The 20,800-nt window shown below is 45.0% G+C and overlaps 1 pseudogene; it reads right to left on the reverse strand.

Moving 5' to 3' along the window:
• LOC111966294 (DNA (cytosine-5)-methyltransferase 3B-like) overlaps window positions 1-20,526 on the reverse strand; it is a 41,677-nt pseudogene extending 21,151 nt beyond the window's left edge.
• Window positions 20,527-20,800: the final 274 nt, after the last annotated feature.

Here is a 20,800-nt window from a genome sequence, read left to right on the forward strand (position 1 = left end):
TGTGCACGGGGGCATTGTCATGCTGAAACAGGAAAGGGCTTTCCCCAAACTGTTGCCACAAAGTTGGAAGCACTCCAGAGAACGTGTTTCCACTGCTCCAGAGTCCAATGGTAGCGAGCTTTGTACCATTCCAGCCGGCGCTTGGCATTGCGCACAGTGATCATAGGCTTGTGTGCGGCTGCTCAGCCATGGAAACCCATTTCACGAAGCTCCAAACAAACAGTTATTGCGCTGACGTTACTTCCAGAGGCAGTTTGGAGCTCGGTAGTGAGTGTTAGAACCGAGGACAGACCATTTTTACGTGCTACAAGCTTCAGCACTCGGCAGTTCCCGTTCTGTGAGCTTGTGTGGCTTATCACTTCGCGGCTGAGCCGTTGTTGCTCATGGACGTTTCCACTTCACAATAACAGCACTTACAGTTGACCGGGGCAGCTCTAGCAGGGCTCTTCAGTACGGCCCATTCTACTGCCAATGTTTTCCTATGGAGATTGCATGGCTGTGTGCTCGATTCTATACACCTGTCAGCAACGGGTGTGGCTGAAATAGCCGAATCCACTAAGTTGAAGGGGTGTCCACATACTTTGTATATATAGTGTATATAGTGTATGTGTAGCATCTACACATGGTATTAAAATGTGTCTGTCTGTCTGCAAATTTCCTAGTCCCTCCCTGTATGCAATTTATTTGCATACAGATAATATTTATTTATTTTAAGATAATTATGAAGGCAATGGTGCTACCTGTCAATGATTTTAGAAGCCGGTATAATGATGATTTAAATAGTTTCACCATCTAGATCTGTTTACACTTGATTGATATCCAGATACAATGCSTGCCTAACTACCTCCACAGGGAATGCATCTTTTAATCATCTACACCGGTCTAAAAACGTGGGCACAATCAGAATGTGGACAAGATCAGGACAAGGACACATGTTAGCACCAGGTATAAACAGGGCTTTTGTGCACGCTGGCCCTGATAATACAGCAGACTTTATGACAGACTTACGATAACACCCAAAATGTTTKTCTCGCCCAAAACAATGACGGAGGGTTGTGGAACCCACTTCCTCAATGCTCACCTCAGAGAACTTGCCGTCGCCGAACCACTGCAGCCACCTCATGCCATGCGTGGCCTGTCGTTTGCCCGTAGCGCGCCAGGTGACCACGATGCCTGGCCACCAGGAGAACCCCTTAATCTTCCCCCACACTAGCTCCCCAATACCGAAACCCTTGTTGTCCTGCGAGGGGAAGAGAGAGGAGGGGGGACGTTTAGAGGGGTCAAAAGGGGTGTGAGTGTGAGATCTGGATTTGGAGTTTGAGACGGGGGAGGTCTTAGCTTCCATGGGACATGTCAGTGCATAGATACACCGCCAGGTGCACACGATCATAATGGATATACACTGCTAGGGGACTGTGGATACGGGTTGGTCTCCAACCACACATTACAAAGACTCAGTTGTGTAGACCTGTGAGGTTGCAGGCATCAAAGGATGCAGAGATGTACAAACACACAAACAGTCAGCTACGCACACTCTCTCTCTGCAGGTGGACAAACAGAAGACGGGATGAGAGACCTCTTTGATCTTCTCCCCTTTCTTTCTCTGTTTCACCTTCACTCCCTCTTCTATTGGCCCAATATTCACTTTTTTTCCATTTCTCCCTTCTCTCACCCCCCCTCCCCCCCTTTCCCCATCTTCCTCCTACCCTCTCCTCTATCCCCGTTCAGTTACCTTGTACTCCGGCTGGCAGGCAATCTCTGTGGTATGGGAGATCAGGGAGGTGGAGGAGGTGGAGGTGCTCCGGGCCGAGTCCTTAGAGTCCTGCTCCAGGAGCTCCAGGGAGGGGCCCTCAGGGACCACYGACACCAGGGGCCCGGGGCCGACACCGCAGGCCAGGCTCTGTGGAGCGAGAGAAAGGGGAAGGGAGGGAGATAGGGAGGGGGGAAAGGCAGGCACAATGCATGAAACGTTAGTTGGGGTTTATTGTATTGCATTAGTCATTACAGCCTGTCTAACTACAGTGTAAGTACACAATGTTACCAAGTAACTGTTGAACTTGTATGTGTTTTTTGTTTGTTTTATTTGGTCCTGATGTTCTCTGCTCTACCCAACCCTATTTCTTACTTCCATCAGTGTGTGTTTTAGTCCTCTTGACTCAAATGGACTCCCACACCTACACGGCTAATTCAGACCAACACCTTGAAACCTGCTCAAGTGTTCTTCTCTCTTTCCGATTCAATTAAGATTCTCAGTGGTAACTGAACCAAAGCAACTCTTTATGCAGGTACTGTGACAGAGGGACAGACGGAGAGGGTATGAGAGAGGGGGGAGAGAGAGAGAAAGAGACAGCGAGATAGAGGGAGAGCGAGAACGTCAGAGAGTGAAAGGGAGAAGGAGAGCGCAAGAGGGAGAGCGAGAGAGAGCGAAAGAGAGGGAAAGAGAGAGACCCAGAGAGGCGCCAGGCGTTGTCGGCGCCGTCACGAAGCGGAGACGGCGAGGACTTAAGTAAGCACTTCTGAAATCTCATCACGTGACGGACTGCAGACAATCATGTTTTAACTGGCTCTCGCTGCAAAGAAGAGGCTTCAGAAAATAAACACGGAGGAAAAAGTGGGTGAGAGAGAAACAATCACCACAGCCTTTCAAACAAAGGCAGCACTTACGGTTTCTCTGTGTGTGTTATGTCTCCAACGATTTGGTTTGGTTTAGCTCTACCTACCCACTCATATCTCCTGTTTGAGCGTCATATCTCCTGTGTGTGTGGTGTATGTGTGTGTGTGTGTGTGTGTGTGTGTGTGTGTGTGTGTGTGTGTGTGTGTGTGTGTGTGTGTGTGTGTGTGTGTGTGTGTGTGTGTGTGTNTGTGTGTGTGTGTGTGTGTGTGTGTGTGTGTGTGTGTGTGTGTGTGTGTGTGTGTGTGTGTGTGTGTGTGTGTGTGTTTGACTGTTTGAGAGTGACAAGTCATGTTGGATGGTGTGTTTCTACAGGTGCTGACTCGTCATGTCTCAGAGAACTGAGAGAAGACGCAGAGAGAAACATGTATTGCCTTGTGAGGCCAAGAGTCAGAGAGACAGCCAAAAGTATGACTACCTAGCCATGTCATCGCTAATGGGATTGACACAATGTCTTCTTTAATGTCAAATAATGTCTCAGGTACTGTTGGAACAAAGTAAGACATTTATTAGGGGGTGTCAAATTTGAATGACTTAAAAATATGATTCAGGGGAGGCGGACATGTTTTGTTTTGTGTAAATAATGAATTATAATATAAAAGACCAGAGCTGAATATTTTGACAGACTGGATAGGATATGCCCCGGGAGTTATAGTGTCTGTTCATTACGTTGTTGCACATTCAGTCTAGTCTGAATGGTGTGTTCTCACCAGAGAGCTGCTGTGGTGCTCCAGCTTGCTCTGGCATCCTCCTCCTCTCTGCTCGCGGCTGCGCGGTTTGTTGTGAGGGGCCAGCAGACCGGCCTGGAAGATGGTCCTGGGAGAAGGTCTCTGTCTCAGGCCCGAGCCCGACTCCGAGGCCCCCACCCCTGCCACCTTGGCCTTCTGCTGTTGAAAAGACACAACACAACAACCCTTTCACTCAACCAATAGGTACCAGGGGACCAAGATCCAGGCAAACACAGCGTCAGAGTCGTGTTGAATAGGGCAAATGTTTCAAAAAAAATCTTAACGGAACACAACAATCTGTGTTCTTATTGGGCAATTTCTGGTATTGCCTCACCGTTTCAAAACGTGTCTACCAACTGTACACAACTCAGGTTTCAGCATTACTAGCCGTGCTTGTCTTGGTTCCAGGATGCAGAAGGAATGTGAGAAGAGGGTGTCTGGCTACGAGATGATCATCAACACCGTTCAGGTTTCGGTTGATGAGAGATGTGTGGTTATATCAAAGCTGAGTTGATACCAGCAATGACCCTAACAGTTAGAACCAGTTAGTCCTGCTATCTGCCAGACAGACTGCCAGTTCTTTTGGTTTACGGGTCACAGGTATGACAGTGTCTGGGGAAGAGAGCTGGAGCAGTGTGTGTGTGTGTGTGTGTGTGTGTGTGTGTGTGTGTTGGTGGTGTGTGTGTGTGTGTGTGTGTGTGTGTGTGTGTGTGTGTGTGTGTGTGTGTGTGTGTGTGTGTGTGTGTGTGTGTGTGTGTGTTGTGTGTGTGTGTGTGTGGTGTGTGTGTGTGATTGCTATCTATATCAGGCAGGGGTCTTCACCTTTTCTGACCAGAGACCCCCTCCAGGCAAACGGCGACCCATGGGACGGCCATCATACGTTAGCAAAAACAATATAATAATCACAAGTCTCGTCTAATCAGGTGAACGCAAGGAGAAGTAATTCACATTTTAAAATGAATAGATTGGGTAGATAGTTTTGTCATTATTTTGACCTCCCCACATTAAATTGGAAGATAAGTATAAACTTTGCGGCTACAGGTGCTTTTTCAAAGCCTTTGTCAAATACGCAAGTGAGTGTAAATGGCTCAATGAGTGTAATTTGCTCAATAACAGGAGTTGAGAAAAAACATTTTTTGGGGTTAATTCTGTTGTTGCTAGCGATATTCATAAAAACATTGAAAATAAAAAAATAAAAACGGGGGAAAGAAGATATTTGTCCTGTTTCACTGCATGCACAAGTGGGTAACCTGTACGAGCACCTGAGACACCCTTGAGAGTGTGTGTGGTGGTGTGTGTGTGTGTGTGTGGTTGTGTCTATGTAGTGTCTGTGAGACTCACCTCACTGTAGGTAGAGTCCAGCTGCACTCCTCCTCTGAGGACCTCTTCCTAGTTCTCTTTCTGCTGCCTGAAAACTGATTCACATCTGAGTCTGGAGGGGGGGGAGAGCAAGAGGAGAGGGGGGGGGAGAAAGTGAGAGAGAGAATGGGATACAAGGTAAGGGATGGTGACTTAAGCCATCCTCCTGCTTCCCAGCCAAAACAGCTCAGTAGAATTGGTGCATACATTATAATAATACAAAATAAAACAATAGTTAACTAGGCAAGTCAGTTAGGAACAAATTCTTATTTACAATGACGGCCTAGTGGGTTAACTGCCTTGTTCAGGAGCAGAACGACAGATTTTTACCTTGTCAGCTCGGGGATTCGGTAAAGCAACCTTTCAGTTACTGACCCAACGCTCTAACCACTAGGCTACCTGCCTCTCCAAAATTACGCTGACATTTTGTCACGTATTTTTTTCGGTTTGGACTTCGGTGAGGGTTTTTTCGGCTGTTCGGACACACAACATTCTTTCTGGAGGCAAGACGAAGTTCGGAGCCGAAGTCTACGCCCCTTCGACTGTGATTGGTCAACAGTAGGGATTCTTCAATAAAGTCTTTGTCATTCAATGAAAGACCACTCATTTTCAGACTCCAAACGACTTAGTTAGATGTGAAATAAGATCTCTTCGGCAAAAACTGAAAAATGAATGACAGATTTCTTGAGTWATCTTAGATTCATTTGGACTATTTTGAGGAAGTGTATATACTGGTTACGGCGTCACAAAATGGACAAACAGTACGATTGGTGCTTTTTCTTGTTTTTCAAGCGAAGGTCTTTCCAGGGAGTATGCGAGCACACTCGAACTGAAGCATGCTGACGCCTTTATGCAAACACAGGTTTCAGAGAGTGTGTGAGAAGGTTGAGGGTTGAGAGGTGAGAGAATGATGTAACTTAACGCGGTCGGAAGGTGTGATGTGATAACGAGAGCAAAGGCCTGAAGTCAACTGAGAGGGGTGAAAGCTTTCCGAGAATGTCCAGTGTGTGTGTGTGTTCCGGACCTGCAGGTGAGGCAGCATCTCCATTCTGCTTGGGGCTGAACGGGGAGTGCGGTTCGGCCAGGGTGAGCGGGCTGTTCTCCTTGGTCATCTCCATGCCACTGTCGTCGGCTGCAGCCATGTCCCCATTCACCTCAGCCTGYGGACGACAGGAGAGGAGCTATCAACAAACAGCACTCAACAACACTATGGAACACAGTAGCAACATTTATTTTTTTAACAATTCTAATAAATACAACAGTTGGACAATGGATGAAGAAACTCCAAACTTTAATCATTTTTATAATCCATCAGATATTGACTGAATTGTAGCACATAAAACATTTTACTGGCATGGACAAATAATGAGGGATTTTGGTGGGAAGGTATTACATTTATTGTCAAACATTTCCTTTTTATTTTATTTTAGAATGCATTCAAATATAAATGTTCATATTGTATCAGGTATTGTTTTTATATGGTGTGTTAAAATAAAGAAAATMATATGTGCCTAATTTGCSTAAATARATTGGGCATATTTMCATATATGACTKAATTAACATAAAGGGGTGGAGGAGGGCTGAAACCACCAAACACRTGCTCTGTCTACCATACCTGCACTCACCTGCTCTGTTTACCCTACTTGCACTCACATGTGCTGTCTAGACTGCCTCATTAACTACTGTTGTTGTCACGGTCTTTTGCATAATTCAATAGCAGGATACGCTCAGATTAAAAATCAACATGCTTGGCTCTAGATAACACCTATCTAAACATACTTTACATTGTTTGCGAGATCAGACATAATATTACTATAATCCAAGTGTACATTTTAGGAAGTTGCTTTCATTTCAGCGCATATCATTTGAAAACATTTAATCTGTACTAAATTATTATTTTGTTAAACTTCACAAAAAATGTACACCCATCAAAATAAAGTTATCTTTCTCTATTTGGTGATGTATGTCTCGAGACGTTGCGTTAAATCCCAGACAAGCTTAGCGTTCTTAAAGATACAACGGAAAGACAATGTATTCCATTGAACCCATTTCAGCCATTACCGGGGTGTGTTTGACAGGTCATTACAAACATTTCCYCGGACGTAATGTTTACGGGTAAAACGACAGGCACAAGCAAAACTGTGTTAGTGTTACTTGATTCAATTCAGCCACAAGAGCATTAGTGAGGTCGGGCACTGATGTTGGGCGATTAGGCCTGGCTCGCAGTCGGCATTCCAATTCATTCCAAAGGTGTTCGATGTGGTTGAAGTCAGGGCTCTGTGCAGGCCAGTCAAGTTCTTCCACACCGATCTCGACAAACRATTTCTGTATGGATCTCGCTTTGGGGCATTGTCATGCTGAAACAGGAAAGGGCCTTCCCCAAACTGTTGTCACAAAGTTGGAAGCCCAAAATSGTCTAGAATGTCATTGTATGCTGTAGCGTTAAGGGGCCTAGCCCGAACCATGATAAACAGCCCCAGACCATTATTCCTCCTCCACCAAACTTTACAGTTGGCACTATGCATTGGGGCAGGTAGCATTCTCCTGGCATCCGCCAAACCCAAAATCATCTGTCGGACTGCCAGATGGTGAAGCATGAATCATCACTCCAGAAAACGAGTTTCCACTGCTCCTGAGTCCAAAAATGGAGAGCGTTACACCACTTCAGTCAACGTTTGGCATTGCGCATAGTGATCTTAAGCTTATGTGCGACTGCTCGGCCATGGAAACCCATTTCATGAAGCTCCCAACGAACAGTTCTTGTGCTGACGTTGCTTCCAGAAGCAGTTTGGAACTGGGTAGTGAGTGTTGCAACCGAGGACAGATGATTTTTATGCGTTACGTACATCAGCACTCGGCGGTCCCGTTCTGTGAGCTTGTGTGGCCTACCACTTCGCGGCTGAGCCGTTGTTGCTCTTAGATGTTTCCACTTCACAATAACAGCACTTGCAGTTGACTGGGGCAGCTCTAGCAGGACAGAAATTTGTCAAACTGACTTGTTGGAACGGTGGCATCCTATGACAGTGCCACGTTGAAAGACACTGAGCTCTTCAGTAAGGTCATTCTACTGCCAATGTTTCTCTATGGAGATTGCATGGCTGTGTGCTCAATTTTATACACCTGTCAGCAATGAGCGTAGCTGAAATAGTGGAATCCACTAATTTGAAGGGGTGTTGCTCCGAATTTATATTATTCTGCAGTATCGATCTGCGTGCTCATTCGTTGTTATGTCTAGAGTGCGGCGCTTCGCTAATAATCATGGACCTGCACTGTATGAATAGAATTACAGATCGGATGGAGCATCTTTAATTGTCACACCTCTGTGCAATGACAGGGAACCGCGTGGGCTCGATGGAGAGGCCAAGAGTACGAGGTGAGAGAGAGGGAGAGAGAGGAGGTGAGAGAGGAGGAAGAAGGAGGGTGAGAGAGGAGGAGGGAGGAGGAGGTGAGAGAGTGGGAGGAGGAGGGTGAGAGGAGGGAGGAACGGAGGTGAAGGAGGGAGAGGGTGAGAGAGGAGGGAGAAGGAGGGTAGAGAGGAGGGAGGAAGAGGTGTAGAGGAGGGAGGCGAGGAGGTAGAGAGGAGTGCGAACGAGACGTAAAGAGGTTAAGGGCCTTCACCAAAGTCAGGCTTCCTCCCTCAGGGAGCGTAAGCCCTTGGCCTTGGGAACAATGCCGGCAGCTGTGGTTATCAGGATCTTCCTCTGGAATGCCAGACTGAGACACGTACACTTCCCACCACAAGTCCTCCAGTGGCACCGTCACTTGCCAAAGCTAACGCAGCCAGCAGCAGACACAGGGCAAGAACACAACCCAACCTAGCCCAGACTGCACAGAGCACAACAGCACAGCAGACAGCAGAGCTGAGTACAGTCAATTACATACCTAGGGCCTATAAAATCTTTGTTGTGGAAAACGTGGATTGAATCACGGAATCACAGACATAAAAAGGAATTTAAAAAATATTGATATATTTTTTTGACTTTAGTAGGAAATCAACTAAATGTATTTGAACTTAATCAATTGGTGCCACTGCCTGCCATCCAGGAACCCTACAACACCAGTGTCACAGGGAAGGCCAAGAAATCATCAAGGACCTCACCGACCTGAGCCACGGCCTGTTCTCCCCGCTGCCATCACTCAGACGCAGCAGTCATGGGTAAAACCAACAGACTGCCAATAGCTTCTACCCCCAGACCATCAGGCTGCTGAATAGCCACCACAAGTCAGTTACACACCCCCCCTCAACACGACAATTACCTGCCCACACACCAATGGACATAATAATATTCATCACTGTCACAGTTGTAAACATGTACCAGTGGGGAGAACAAGTATATTTGTATACACCTGCCGATTTTTGCAGGTTTTCCTACTTACAAAGCATTGTAGGAGTCTCGTAATTTTTATCATAGGTACACTTCAACCTATGAGAAACGGAATCTAAAACAAAAATCCAGAAAATCACATTGTATGATTTTAAGTAATTAATTTGCATTTTATTGCATGACATAAGTATTTGAACATCAGAAAAGACAAACTTAATATTGTTACAGAAACCTTTGTTTGCAATTACAGAGCATTACCGTTCCTTGTAGTTCTTGACTAGGTTTGCACCAACTGCAGCAGGGATTTTGGCCACTCCTCCCTACAGATCTTCTCCAGATCCTTCAGGTTCGCGTGGCTGTCGCTGGGCAATACCGACTTTTCAGGCTCCCTGCCAAAGAATTCTTCTATTGGTTCAGGTCTGGAGACTGGCTAGGCCACTCCAGGACCTTGAGCATGCTCTTACGGAGCCACTCCTTAGTTGCCATGGCTGTGTGCTTCGTGTCGTTGTCATGCTGGAAGACCCAGCCACGACCCATCTTCAATGCTCTTACTGAGGGAAGGAGGTTGTTGGCCAAGATCTCGCGATAACCAGGCCCCATCATCCTCCCCTCAATACGGTGCAGTCGTCCTGTCCCCTTTGCCAGAAAAGCATCCCAAAGAATGATGTTTCCACCTCCATGCTTCACCGGTTGGGATGGTGTTCTTGGGGTTGTATCATTACTACTTCTTTCCTCCCAAACACGGCGAGTAGGTGAGTTTAGACCAAAAAGCTCTATTTTTGTGCTCATCAGACCACATGACCTTCTCCCATCCTCTCTGGATCATCGCAGATGTCCATTGGCAACTTCGAAGGCCCTGGACATGCACTGGCTTAAGCAGGGGGACCTTGCGGCGCCTGCAGGATTTTATCCATGCGGGCGTAGTTGTTACTAAATGGTTTTCTTTGAGACTGTGGCGTCAGCCTCTCTTCAGGTCATTGACCAGGTCCTGCCGTGTGTAGTCTGGGCTGATCCCTCACCTTCCTCATGATCATTGATGCCCCACGAGGTTGAAATCTTGCATGGAGCCCCAGACCGAGGGTGAGTTGACCGTCATCTTGAACTTCTCCTTTATTTCTAATAATTGGGGCCAACAGTTGTCCTTCTCACGAAGCTGCTTGCCTATTGTCCTGTAGCCCATCCCAGCCTTGTGCGGTCTACAATCTTTATCCCTGGATGTCCTTACACAGCCTCGCTGGTCTTGGCCATGCTTGGAGAGGTTGGAATCTGTTGATTGCAGTGTGTGGACAGGTGTCTTTTATACATAGGTAACGAGTTGTAAACAGGTGAGTAATACAGGTAATGAGGTGGAGAACAAGGAGGGCTTTCTTAAAGAAAAAACTAACAGGTCTTGTGAGGAGCCGGAATTCTTACTGGTTGGTATAGGTGTCAAATACATGTCATGCCAATGCAAAATGCAAATAATTATTAAAAATCATACAATGTGATTTTCGACTTTTGTTTTTGAGATTCCGTCCTCTCACAGTAACAGATTACCATGATAAAAATTACAGACCTCTACCATGCTTGTAAGTAGGAAAACTGCAAAATCGGCAAGTGTTATCAAATACTTTGTCTCCCCACTGTATATGTTCTACACTTCTTTTTATGTCATTGTTCTCATATCAACACCTGCACTGTTCGGAACTCGCAGCTTAGGAATGTCACTGTACACTGCAACTACATCTGTGCATGTGACTAAATAAAAACATCTCATCTCATRGAACATTCATTCATTTGCCCAAGTTAATCATGTGACATGAACAAAATGCATCAGCGATTTCTATTTTCCTGCAACTTTGAGAAACGGCACAGGAATAGCCCTGTCTGTGTGTGTCGTGTGGCGCGCCTATGTTTAGTCTACACTTTGAGTAGTTGTTAGTGGTAATGCTAATGATAACCGTTCTGCTGGTCGATGGAAAGGCTTTCCCAAACACCACAAAGTAMCCGGGCAGAATGATATCATGAATATTTGCATTGAATCCAGTAGCCATTTGTGTTGCAAACTCTGCAATCACATGAGCGCTACAGAAACACTGCTGGTGCACACTTGCATTAAAGGGCAATTACACCCCAAAATTCGACATTTCTTCAATTTTTCTAGGTCTCAAAAGTGGTCTCCTGAGGTGGTTTAAGATTTGTTGTGGACTTAGAACATTCAATTTAGTTGTTTTTCTGTTTGATTTTGAGAACAAAAACCTGGAAAAAACGGGGGGGGCCTGGAAAAAACCCCAGGAGAAAACGGAATTTGGGGAAAGACAAAAAAATTCACTAGATTTTATAGTGCCCTACATGCCACACAGTGTGTTCTCTCTCATTCTGGAAAACCAGCACTACAATAGAAAAAGAACTAAGCAGTTTCTCTCTCTGGCTGCTGTGCCCTTGTGTCCTTCTCTCTCTCTCTCCCCTCTCACTCTCTCTCCCCTCTCCCTGCTCCTCTCAAACTTAATGGAGGAGAAAAGAGAGCCCTCGGGCTGTGAGATTCATTCTGACGCACATCCATCTCAGCCCAATTTGCAGTTCACCTAAGCCGACCTGGGCCTCACACGCAGGCAGCGCAGCACAGTGTAATACAGTAAGGCACAGTACAGTACAGCCATAGGTCCCAATGAACTCAATTCACGCCGGATACAGCGATTATTAAACCATACAGGGGGCAGAGGTAGAGAGAGAGAGAAAGAGGAGATAGACAGAGTGAGGGAGAGAAAGAGACACAGTCAAGAGTGAGAGAGACAGACAAGAGTGAGAGAGAGACAGACAGACAAGAGTGAGAGAGAGCGAGAGAGATAGAGAGTGACACATCCAGGCCGGGAGGTCAGTGCCAGAGTTTCTCTCATTAGTGAGATTAGACCTGAGAGAGCCGCCTTGTCCCAAACCAGGACACCCCTCTGCGTGTGTTAACGCTCCGTCTGCTACCCCACCCCCCTGTCTGCACCCCTCCTCCCCACATCTGGCTAGGAGAGTGCAGACGACTTAGGAAACATATCGGTGCCTGACATAAGACAACGCATGTATGGATTCATTCAAAGTGTGTTGACAAATTGCGGAGCAACACCTTTGGTTGATCTGCCTGTCTGTCTCCAGAGGGGAAGGAGATGTTAGGAAAGACTATGCCGAGTCGGAGAGAGAGATCGGCCCTTTCAATGGACCCACACCCGACCTACAGTATTACACACACACACAGCATTGCATTACAAGCACACACACCTTTCAGACACATTTACAATATAAGTCACTGGCTTGCCATGTCCAGGTGCTTAGCCGACGTCAGTTAATCTCATTCTCACAGTCTAGACTCGCTCCACTGGCTCGGCACAATGGCACCAAGATAAGAACGTGACAGAGAACCATAAAAGGTGAAGTTTGTCAACAGATATAACACTTAAGACGACATGTCCGTGCTTTAACTGCCTTCCATAGAACAAAAGCTCTGGGATCACAGATTCATATAGCCGAGGACCAGATTGCAAGGCAGACCTAGAAACGGTAGAAACTCCCATTGGAAAAGCATGTAAAAAATCCAAGAGAAAGAGAAAATAAAGAGCAGGTCATTCTGGTTTGAAACTGGTCTCTCTCTCTCTCCCTCGAGCTGTTCCTTGACGCCCTGAAGAACGATCGCACTCCGGGTCACAGCAGCAYACACAGTCCCACAGGCGACGCCACACGCCCACCCTGCTCCAACACAGACTGACACCACAGAAGAGAACTTACTACATGTATTACGATATGCCGARTGATCTAGATATTCTCCCATAACAACATTTCTCAACATAGCCGTGGTTGTCCCATTAGACCGGCTGAGTCTTCGACACAAACTCAAGTAACTGTATAACTACGTAACCATTTGACTCYTCCAGTTACTCAAAGTAACTAATAATATAATCCAGGACTGAAACCCAAAACCTAACAGGCAGAGAATGCTATTGGGGCTGCCTGGAAGTCACATTCTTCTACTCTAATTAACTGGGCAGATAGATTGTCCTACTGAACGGAAAAAGAGGGATTTGAGGGCAAAACCAATACAACCGAAACTATCACAGTCCCAATGTATCATGATCCAGTTCTGTGCGAGATCGTTAGTGGTGGAACCAGAAGGAGTGTTATCCGACCAGCGAGAAACTATAAGAATCTCAACTCTTGGAGCAGTGGGCATATCTCATCTGATATGATGTGAAAAACCACCTGTTGATGGAATTGCAGYGGGGGGGYYYAAATGCTTTGTAGGGTGAAAACACGGCGGTAATTTGCTGAGAAGTACCAAGCACTGTACCTTGTACCAAGTTCCCCAATAGAGGAGAGGGATGTGTAGACAGGTAACAACACACTAGTAATACTGCAATACCAAGAAATAGCAATGGGCGGAAACAACGGCCACCTGAAGTCCACACTAGAGCGAGTGTTAACTCGGAACATAAAGAGCCCACTGTGATGATGGATCTCACCACACACACACGCTCCTCCTCTTCCATTTCCTCTTTCCCGCTCTCTCTCTCTCTCTCTAAAGAGGCAGCTGCCCTGGCTGCTCCATGAAAGGCTATGACACATCCAGGCCAGATGTACTGTGAAAAGTTGCCTGTTTGCTCTCTGAGGCCAAATGATTATGCACATTCAGCCTGGGAGGCTGGGAGACACAGAGGCAGACCAGTTGAGGGAGGGAGCTGAGGCCTGAGGCTTCTGGCAAACACAGGAGGAGGAGGAGGGGGCAGACACTAAAGCCAGGCAGATGAGTTACCATGATATGAAGGGTGGGTTGACAACATCATGACAATGTGTACGCATCTCGGAGCTGCCACGTGGTAAACCGTAGATGGCTCCCTTCAGCTAGTTTTTATCTTGTTCTTGATACCACGTCTTGTTTTGAGGTGTTTACGACTTATATGCCACGTCTATGCTAATATGGCTCAAATTCGACTAGCTAGCTAGCCAACAACTGTAATGGTGCATTTGAGASACAACAAATGCTTATCGTGCATTTATGTTTTCAATAAACATTTGAGGACAATATATAGTATAGTATAACAGTGCGCAGAACGGTGGTGTGCATTTTGGAGCAAAAACCCAGTGGAAAACGATGTGAACAGTGGATATTTGGTGACTTTGTTGGCAATACCACCAGCAGAAGACCTAAGCCCCCCCCACCCCACCCCCCACTTACTGTTGCCGTCATCTTGTCACTCTCCACCATGACGGCTGAAGAATACTTGTTGGATGGCATTACTGTTGCAGTTGTTTTCTTCAGGGATTGTTCTTTTGTTTCTCTTTTAACCTGGAAGTAAACCCCAAAAACCCCGATGTAGCAGTTAGGAGAGTGCAGGAAACAGCACATTTAAATGTGCATTATTTCACACAATCGACATACATTTCCCATACTTCCCTCTCTTKCAAGTTCACAAACTAAACAGGTACAGAATCTTGAGTCAAATACAAATTCCTTATCTAATCACACAGAATCACTAGCTAAGTGACCACCTGAATATGTATTACTATAGTATTATAGTATTATAATATTACTATAATACACCAATGCTACATTTTCGACGTACATCTTCCACTCAAACGCCCACCACAAAAGTTAGATCTCATGTTTCAAAAATAAGCTTTAACCTCGTTGTCTTTAAGCAACAGTCTTGACACTACAATCAGAGCACCAGAGAAGATCCCCACSAAAATAGGCTCTGAAAGCTAATTCACACGTAAAAATAAATTTATCGAAAATAATTTGGATTAACTTAGTAGCAACAGCTCAAGAAACAACATCAACAATACAGTTCCTCAACATAAAGTGTTCTTCTTCCTGAAGTTCAAGGCCAGGGTTGGGGATACAGGCAGGGATGTAGTGGAGGATAAAACGCACGTAAACGCCATTTAGCACCTTTTGATTTCTGAAATAGCGTTTACTCACCTTTTTATTTTGTTAATGAGCGTTTACCCACATATTATTACGTTCCCAGTGTTGATCAAAGCTCAAAACGCTTATATTGTTGATCTTCTTGAGTTGTAATCGCGCCTGCCTCTTTGCGAACGAGTGGAATCATGAATAGTTGTTTGCTCGTTAGGTTTGCGTGCGCCCCTCGGATTTGCCTTGTTAGTAGCACATTCCCCACTCTCTCAAACGGCCCTCTTGCGAATCGCAGCACCTGCGCAAACAAACTACACCAGCTCGGAGCTGGGCTCAGCAGACCAACGGCGCCGACAGACTAGGCTAGTGGGTTGGCGAGATGCCAGATATAAGGTGTCCGCGACTCCGACTGTGTCTCCAGAKATCCCCCAAACAAAGAAAAAACAGACTCTCGGGAAATTAGTGCACAACTGGTAAATAGTCGCTTAGTCAGGTGGCTAGCTGCCGGCAGAGACTTCTATTAATAATATTGCAGTAATGTTAAAGGCCTCTGGTGTTAGGATGAAGTAAGAAGCTCATGTTAAAGATGAACTGAAACATTTATGTAAGTTAACGTGATTTTGATAACCAAATGTGATAATGTTCCTACTCTTAAAACAGCTGAAAAACTCATATTTTGTCACGGATCCCTCCGGAACTGTCATTACGCACACCTGGTCCCTATTCCCATTCATTAGTAATTGTATAAGTGTGTCCTTTGTTCACCATTGTCCTGTCGATTATTGTTACAATGTCCGTTGGTCATGTGAGTACCTGTGCTGTGTTGTTTTGGCTTTTGTGCCACGTGTATTGCGCAGATGATTACGGGTCTCGTCCCGTGTGATAATCATTGTGCGCTTGTGTATTTATTCGAGGTTCTCCTTGCTCTTTTGTTTGGGTTTCTACCCTGTGTTTTGTTACGTGTTTGTTTGGTCTTCGTCCCCGTGCCTTTACACGGCACGCTGTAATTTGGGTAAATAAAAAACCCTATTACGCATTCCTGCGCCTGTCTCCCGACCATTTATGCCAACGTGACAGATTTATGTTAAAACGTTTGAAAATGGCCTCATCTGACTACTGTGCGCCGCCATTTTGATAATGTGTCATCAATGACATCACTTGAATGGTTCGGCTGAAAGGCAGACCAGACAACATAAAAAAAATCTGAAAACTTTTTAGAGGGCTATCCTGCTAGAGACTAGCCAGGTAACATGGCATGAATGACAAATAGACCAAAAAAGTATTCTGTGCCAGGTGGGCTATCATAGCCAGCTAGTCCAAAACAATGACAAGCTCAGCTATCATTGATGGATATTGTGCTAACGTTAGCTTGTGAAGTTCTAGCCAGCTGTTTCTAGCCCAGCTAGCTAGCTAGCTAGCCTCTACTGGGTTTGGCACATCTGAAGACCCTCAATACAAGCCATATTGAATAACATTTCCTCCATTGTGTACACGATCTCCRTTCAAAAGTGTCTTTATTATCAGGTGCATGACCATGTAGTTAGCTAGCTTCCTAATCTCGTTTTCTGTTAGCTAGCTTGCTGGCTAACACAGTATGATCCAATGCCCATGTCAAAACTACTGTAATGTTGAACACAGATAGACCTTGCTTGCTGAATGAACACAAGAACATGTGCAAGTGGGTTTTGACTGGACTATAGACACTTATTCGATGCTAGCTAGCTGCTTTCTTATTGTGGACATCATGCATTTAGCTAGGTTACTAATGTCGGGTAACAGTAGATCTGATGCCTCTGCCCATGTAATGTAYCCTACAGTTGAATGTGCTCAAAAACATATGCAAGTGAATTTTTGAGCGGACAATACAGGTTTGTTAGCATGGTTGTGAGTATTTGATCGTTTTTCCATCTCAAATTGATTGTTTAAGGTTAGATTTTATTCACTTCTTGATCAGTCTTGATCAAAAAGTCATGAGTAAAGCGCGTACACTCCCATTCCCATGACGTTGTTTAAAATAGTATACATTTTCATAACAAGGTTACCTAACATCGACATGTAAATCAATGGTTCAACAAGGTTACCTAACACTGACATGTAAAATAATGTTATAGGTTGAATTGAGCATTTCAGTTCTAATTTTTAAACAGATCCTGACCTCAGCAGGAGCAAAAGATAGGCTAGTTCTCATTCTAACTTTGCTTTACAGAGTGTACTAGTGAGACAGACAGTGGTGAGCTTGAGGAAGGCTGCAATGCATGCAGGAGGAGGCAGAGGAGACACAGAGAGATAGGAAGCAAGCAGAGAGGACAGTACAGTGGTACCAAAACTTGAGGTCGGGGCCCAAATGTTGTGCACAAATTTGTTTACATCCCTGTTAGTGTGCATTTCTCCTTTGACAAAATAATCCATCCACCTGACAGGTGTGGCATACCAAGAAGCTGATTAAACAGCATGATCATTACACAGGTTCACCTTGTGCTGGGGACAATTAAAGGCCACTTTAAAATGTGCAGTTCTGTCACACAACAAACACAATGCCACAGATGTCTCAAGTTTTGAGAGAGCGTGGAATTGGCATGCTTACTGCAGTAATGTCCACCAGAGCTGTTGCCAGATCATTTTATGTTCATTTCTCTACCATAAGCCGCCTCCAACATCATTTTTGAGAATTTMSCAGGACGTCCAACCGGCCTCACAACCGCAGACCACGRGTAACCACGCCAGCCCAGGACCTACACATCCGGCTTCTTCACCGGCTGGATGGTCTGAGACCAGCCACCCGGACAGCTGATGAAACTGAGGAGTATTTKTGTCTYTAATAAAGGCCTTTTGTGGGGAAAAACWAATTCTGATTGGCTGGGCCCGCCACCCCCTCCCATGGCTGCACCCCTGCCCAGTCGTGAAATCCATWGATTAGGGCCTCATTTATTTATTTCAAGTAATATACACAACAACATACACGTTTTTTTACGGATGTCTACCCATTGCGGCCCTGACAGAGACAATACAATATTTTCTATGTTTTGGCAATTGAATGGTCACTATTTTTGGCTTTGGAATTTCCATTAAAAAGCTCTAAAATCATTTAATGTAAAAAATTTAAAAAAAACTACAAAAAACGAACTGACCTCAAAAAGCACTATTCCCTCAACACTACTATAGGCCTACATTAAAATGCAATCAAAATGCAAATAACAGTTTACAAAAAAAAGTTTATATCGGTGGTTGTTCGTCTTATCTCGTTAGCCCACTGACTGGAGTTTACAGCTTACCCACCTTTATCTTTACCACTACATCACTGGATACAGGACAATGGGTTCATGATGAGGCCCGGGAGCAGACCAGACATGTCCATACACTTCCCCGGGGGTAAACACACACACAGAGGCCGGGAAGGACCTAACAGGTCAACAGTATTGTCAAACATGCCTCTGCAGAGAGAGAGAGGAATTTGTCTCGCAGGATAGTGATCTGACCCCGCTGGAGGGCAATGAGRGAGGTCAGATAAGGCTGGTTGGTGCCTAGTGATCAGGCGGTTACCGATTGAAATCGTGTGTTGGGGCACTGCTGTCGTTTTGTTTGAGAGATAATTTCAGAGAGATAATTTCAGCCATTGGCTGAATGTTATTTTCAACGGGAGGGGCTTAACAGTCAGCRCTGCAGCACCCCATAAACCAAAGAAGAAGTGAAAGATCACATACAGCTTACTATGCAACATCTACATCCCCATTTGCAAGAATATTCTAGGCATTAAAAGAAGAAGCCCATACGCAAGACCAGAAACAGCCAGGGCCACAGGTGCATCCTGCAAACTACAAGGGACACACACTTGGAGACACACACTCACGCACGCTCTCTCTCTCTCTCACACACACACTCACACACACAGCCAGGGAAAGCCAGGGAAAGTCCTAATGATCCTCTCCAGTCTGAGTGGTAAATGACTCAAGATTAATCTCTAAATAAAAACCTCTGTTTTTACTGCTTCTTTAGAAACACATTGAAATGCAAAGCCACATTGTGAAGTTAACACTGGGCAAAAGCCATGGCGACTGAGAGGGTGAAGGTAGGAGGTGGAGGGGAGAGTGGGGGGACAATAAGGGGCCACATCAAAGTTCTTTCGGCAGCCTGAATGTCAGAGATTAGGAGCTACAACATGAAAGGTTTTTTTTTACCCACAGGGGGTGTCACCGCTAACAGCCATTACAATTCTGCAGCCTACCTTTAAATTGACTATTCATAAATTCTGTGTGCAAGAAACTGTAAGCCTACGGTATTTGTTATATTTGTAACCTCCAAATAGTTCAAATTGGGGCAGAAAAATGAAAAATGTGGATGTTTTAAAATGAGTGTGTTCACACGTGTGCGTGCAGCGTTTATGAGGGGTACGAAGAAGGTTCATGCCATCCCTCGCCACTAAGCAGAACGTATAGTTCTCGAGAGATTAACAACAAAGCCAAAGCAACGAGTTTTTGTTCRTAATTAGAAACGGTATCCATGTATGTGTGGTAAAAATGTATCTTTGGAAATCCCACTACGGCGGGCATGCCTTGAGCAGGCCCAAGCGGGTTCACACGGTGCGGTGTCGGCTACAGTCAAATACGCCAATTATCCTATTACTTTCGCGCTGATGCGTGTGAACTCTCAGAGAATAAAGACCCAACTTCAAAGACTCTGCAAACGTGATATAAAAATCCACGCAGGTGCACAACAGTTTACGAATTCTGTAACACTCAAAACGACTAGGCTAGGGTTATAGGCCTATTATATTAAGTTTCCGCATTACAATGTAGCCCTATTAGGCCTACCACATACAATGATTATGAAGGCACATATTCTTACAGAAAACAATGATTCCAAATAAACGATTAAAAAATATATCTTTCTCTTTGGCACGGCATGGAGTTAGGAAACATGCGCTTGCTTGTATGAAAAACGTCGCAATCGAACTTGAAATGATTTTGAGGAAATTGTGCCAWTGCCATAATAACAATGTAACACTTCGTTAGTCAAGTTCAAGATGAACCAACTTTTCAATAAACGTCTAAGACACGCTAAAACTAAATCACCGCCTTCTTGAAAATCACAAACTAGCCTACTCACGCGTAAAAATGCATTAGATTCCCCTCGCAACGTCTGTTGCCAACTGTACAGGCTACTAACTGCGCGACGCAGATGAACTCGGTGAATTTAAACTGCAACATTAAACATTCCGATACATAAAATAATATAGATTTATTTCACAGTAAATAGCCCTATATTTGCCATGTTTGAGGATATGTTGGATATTTCCCCTTCCTTCCTTGTCTCCAACTTTCATAATTATACATCCGCGCAACCTTGTTGCATCAATTACATCGAAGTGTAGCATGTCTTTAAGCAAAAAAAGTGGGAATTAATATGACTCCCAATCGAACAAATGACTGTAAAAGTAAGAAAGTTGTCAAACCTCATGCAGGAATTCTTACTGTCTCAAGCAGCATGCTGTAGGGTAAATTGATCTCCTGGGTGCTGTTTTGCAGAGAGCACAGCCTATGCTACTTGAACACTTATCATGAGAAGGGCAACTGTACAAAAWAATTACCTGTTGCAGAGGTTGTCATTCGGAAAGAAAGAGGGGGAACAATTGAAATTGATTGGTCCTCTCTCACTGCTTGGCCCACACTCTACTTACTTCAACCTACACACGCCTTTTTTACACTGCGGGAGAATATTTAAGCCGAGTTCTTTACTCCTCAAACTTGKCTGCTGCAATCTTTTTTCTCCTTTTTTTTTTTWTTGCAACAGTATTCAGGCGTAACTTTTCCCGGGTCTCGAATCACGCTGTAGCTGAATGAAA

Source organism: Salvelinus sp. IW2-2015, linkage group LG7, assembly GCF_002910315.2.
Source record: "Salvelinus sp. IW2-2015 linkage group LG7, ASM291031v2, whole genome shotgun sequence".
Lineage (NCBI taxonomy): Eukaryota > Metazoa > Chordata > Actinopteri > Salmoniformes > Salmonidae > Salvelinus > Salvelinus sp. IW2-2015.